A 5,533-nucleotide genomic window follows, 5' to 3' on the forward strand; every position below is an offset into this window, starting at 1 on the left:
TTGAATTAAAATCAATGTTATTATGAATTATTGACCTATCCAAGGTTCCCATTACTTCACATGAAATATTACACTAAGAAAAATATTTTTGGTGGAAGATTTTGCAAATTTGGTAAATAAATAACCCAAAAATTTATATTTTGTTGTTTTCTTACTGTACCGAAAATGAACCGAACCGTGACCTCTAAACTGAGGTACGTACCGAACAGAAATGTTTGTGTACCGTTACACCCCTAATATGTATACATACAGTAGATGTATGTATGTATGTATATCTTCTTCTTTTTCTTCCTCTTTTACTTCTTCTTTTTCTTCTTCTTATGTTACCTATTATTATTATTATTTATTTTTTACTTCTCTTTCTTCTTCTTCTTCCTCCTCTTCCTCCTGCCAAGACTGATGACATGTTTCCTTGGCAGACAAGAAGAAACATGTCCTACTTTCAATCATTTAACAAGAACAACTTTTTTTGATCTCACAGGAGAGCAAAGATGGAGAGAAATGTTCTTCTGTCTTTCTTACTTTCACTTCATCCGATGTGTCAAATATATTTGTTTTATTTTCTCATTCTTCAAACTTATTGTTCTTACTTATGTCTTATTTATGCCTTTTTATTTTCATTTATTGTTCTCGACTGTTGGTCAGTGTTTGTTCATGTTACTTCTTTGACTTCTTTTATCCATATATCTACTATCCAGCATCCATCCTTCTTTCCATCTATCATCCATCATCCAGTCTTCTATCAAGCTATCCAGCTGTTTTTCATCCATCCATTCATACATAGTACATACTGTACATCCATCATTTGTCATTCATCCCCTTATCAATCCACCCATCCATCCATCCATTAGCCATCAATCATCTTTCCGTCCATCCATCCACACATGTATCTATCATCCATCTATTACCCATCCATGCATTCATTCATATTTCATCCATACATACATTTATCCATCTATCAAACCATCCATCCATCTATCCAACCATTCATCCATCCTTGCATTAATCCATCCATCTATCAGTCATCCATCCATACATGTATCTATCCATCCATCTATTATCCATCCATGCATTCATTCATCCATACATACATTTATCCATCCATCTATCAAACAATCCATCCATCTAGCATCCATCCTTACATTTATCCATCCCTCTATTGATCATCCATCCTTACATTTGTCTATCCATCCATCTATTTGTCCATTTATCCATCCATCCATATATCATCCATCCTTACATGTATCCCTCCATCTATCTATTTTTCCTTTCATCCGCCCATCCATCCTTACATTTATCCATCCATCCATCCATCTACTTGTCCATTCATCCATCTATCATACCATCTATCCAACTAGCATCCATCCTTACATTTATCCATCCATCTATCAATCAGCCATCCTTGCATTTGTCTGTCCATCCATCTATTTGTCCATTTATCCATCCATCCATATATCATCCATCCTTACATGTATCCCTCCATCTATCTATTTTTCCTTTCATCCGCCCATCCATCCTTACATTTATCCATCCATCCATCCATCTACTTGTCCATTCATCCATCTATCATACCATCTATCCAACTAGCATCCATCCTTACATTTATCCATCCATCTATCAATCAGCCATCCTTGCATTTGTCTGTCCATCCATCTATTTGTCCATTTATCCATCCATCCATATATCATCCATCCTTACATGTATCCATCCATCCATCCATTTATCCATCCATCCATATATCATCCATCCTTACATGTATCCATCCATCCATCTATTTTTCCTTTCATCCGCCCATCCATCCTTACATTTATCCATCTACTTGTCCATTCATCCATCTATCAAACCATCCATCCATCCATCCTTACATTTATCCTTCCATCTATTGATCATCCATCCTTACATTTGTCTATACATCCATTTATTTGTCCATTCATCCATCCTCACATTTATCCATCCATCTATTTTTCCTTTCATCCGCCCATCCATCTATCATCCATCCTTACATTTATCCATCCATCCATCTACTTGTCCATTCATCCATCTATCAAACCATCCATCCATCTATCCAACCATCCATCCAACTAGCATCCATCCACACATGTATCTATCCATCCATCTATTATCCATCCATGCATTCATTCATATTTCATCCATACATACTGTACATTTATCCATCCATCTATCAAACCATCCATCTAGCATCCATCCTTACATTTATCCTTCCATCTATCGATCATCCATCCTTACATTTGTCTATCCATCCATCCATCCATCTATCATCCACCCTTACATTTATCCATCCATCCTTACATTTATCCATCCATCCATCTACTTGTCCATTCATCCATCTATCAAACCATCTATCCATCCAACTAGCATCCATCCTTACATTTATCCATCCATCTATCAATCAGCCATCCTTGCATTTGTCTGTCCATTCGTTTATTTGTCCACTCATCCATCCATATATCAACCATCCTTACATGCATCCATCCATCCATTTATTTTTCCTTTCATCCGCCCATTCGTCCATCATCCACCCTTACATTATTTCATCCAATCATCATCCATCCTTACATTTATCCATCCATCTGTCCGTCCATCAATCATCTTTTCATTTATCCGTTCATCCATCCACACATGTATCTATCATCCATCTATTATCCATCCATGCATTCATTCATATTTCATCCATACATACATTTATCCATCTATCAAACCATCCATCCATCTATCCAACCATTCATCCATCCTTGCATTTATCCATCCATCTATCAATCATCCATCCACACATGTATCTATCATCCATGCATTCATTCATATTTCATCCATACATACATTTATCCATCTATCAAACCATCCATCCATCCATCCTTGCATTTATCCATCCATCTATAAATCATCCATCCACATAGATATCCATCCATCTATTATCCACCCATGCATTTATTAATATTTCAACCATACATACATTTATCCATCCATCTATCAAACCATCCATCCATCTAGCATCCATCCTTACATTTATTCAGCCCTCTATCGATCACCCATCCTTACATTTGTCTATCCATCCATCTATTTGTCCATTTATCCATCCATCCATATATCATCCATCCTTACATGTATCTATCCATCCATCTATTTTTCCTTTCATCCGCCCATCCATCTATCATCCATCCTTACATTTATCCATCCATCCATCCATCTACTTGTCCATTCATCCATCATCAAACCTATCCATCCAACTAGCATCCATCCTTACTTTTATCCATCCATCTATCAATCAGCCATCCTTGCATTTAATGTCTGTCCATCAATTTTTGTCCATTCATCCATCCATCCATATATCATCCATCCATCCATCTATTTTTCCTTTCATCCGCCCATTCGTCCATCACCCACCCCTACATTATTTCATCCAGCCATCATCCATCCTCATATCTATCCATCCATCCATCAATCATCTTTTCATTTATCCGTTCATCCATCCACACATGTATCTATCATCCATCTATTATCCATCCATGCATTCATTCATATTTCATCCATACATACATTTATCCATCTATCAAACCATCCATCCATCTATCCAACCATTCATCCATCCATCTATTGATCATCCATCCACACATGTATCTATCCATCCATCTATTATCCATCCATGCATTCATTCATATTTCATCCATACATACATTTATCCATCCATCCATCTACCATCCATCGTTACATTTATCCTTCCATCTATCGATCATCCATCCATACATTTGTCTATCCATCCATTTATTTCTCCATTCATCCATCCTTGCATTTATCCATCCCTCTATTGATCATCCATCCTTACATTTGTCTATCCATCCATCTATTTTTCCATTTATCCATCCATCCATATATCATGTATCCATTCATCATGTATCCATTCATCCATCTATTTTTCCTTTCATCCGCCCATTCGTCCATCATCCATCCTTACATTATTTCATCCAGCCATCATCCATCCTTACATTTATCCATCCATCCATCTACTTGTCCATTCATCCATCTATCAAACCATCCATCCATCTATCCAACTAGCATCCATCCACACATGTATCTAACCATCCATCTATTATCCATCCATGCATTCATTCATATTTCATCCATACATACTGTACATTTATCCATCCATCTATCAAACCATCATCCATCTAGCATCCATCCTTACATTTATCCATCCCTCTATCGATCATCCATCCTTACATTTGTCTATCCATCCATTTATCCATCCATCCATATATCATTCATTCATATTTCATCCATACATACATTTATCCATCTATCAAACCATCCATCCATCTATCCAACCATTCGTCCATTCTTGCATTTATCCATCCATCTATCGATCATCCATCCACACATGTATCTATCCATCCATCTATTATCCATCCATGCATTAATTCATATTTCATCCATACATACATTTATCCATCCATCCATCGTTACATTTATCCTTCCATCTATCGATCATCCATACATACATTTGTCTATCCATCCATTTATTTCTCCATTCATCCATCCTTACATTTGTCTATTCATCCATTTATTTGTCCATTCATCCATCCTTACATTTGTCTATTCATCCATTTATTTGTCCATTCATCCATCCTTACATTTGTCTATTCATCCATCTATTTGTCCATTTATTTATCCATCCATATATCATCCATCCTTGCATGTATCCTTCCATCCATCTATTTTTCCTTTCATCCGCCCATCCATCCTTACATTTATCCATCCATCCATCTACTTGTCCATTCATCCATCCATCAAACCATCCATCCATCTATTCAACTAGCATCCATCCTTACATTTATCCATCCATCTATCGATTTGTCTGTCCATCCATTTATTTGTCCATTCATCAATCCATATATCATCCTTCCTTACATGTATCATCCATTCATCTATTTTTCCTTTCATCCGCCCATTCGTCCATCATCCATCCTTACATTATTTCATCCAGCCATCATCCATCCTTACATTTACCCATCCATCAGAATCAAGGGAAAGACAAACATAACAACACCTTGCTGGTAACCCACGGCAACAAAACACTTTTCTATCTTTACCATATTTATTTATTTATTTGTATTTCTTTTATTGCACCATCTTGACTTTGATAAAGCGCGGCGCCTCCGCTCGGCCGCCTTAGTCTGGATGCGCCGACTCAGCGCGAGGCTCCGATGGGCCTTTTAGCGGCGAGTGATGAGTGAGGGCGAGCGAGCTCAGACGAAGATGAAAAATACGTTTTAGTCTCTAAAGCCGAGAGGGAAACACACGATACGTTTGGACTCTTGAAACTGGCGTGTGAGTAGTTTTATTCATATATGTACATACAGTGGGGCAAAAAAGTATTTAGTCAGCCACCGATTGTGCAAGTTCTCCCACTTAAAATGATGACAAAGGTCTGTAATTTTCATCATAGGTACACTTCAACTGTGAGAGACAGAATGTGAGAAAAAAATCTAGGAATTCACATTGTAGGAATTTTAAAGAA

Source organism: Entelurus aequoreus, linkage group LG28 (assembly GCF_033978785.1).
Source record: "Entelurus aequoreus isolate RoL-2023_Sb linkage group LG28, RoL_Eaeq_v1.1, whole genome shotgun sequence".
NCBI lineage: Eukaryota > Metazoa > Chordata > Actinopteri > Syngnathiformes > Syngnathidae > Entelurus > Entelurus aequoreus.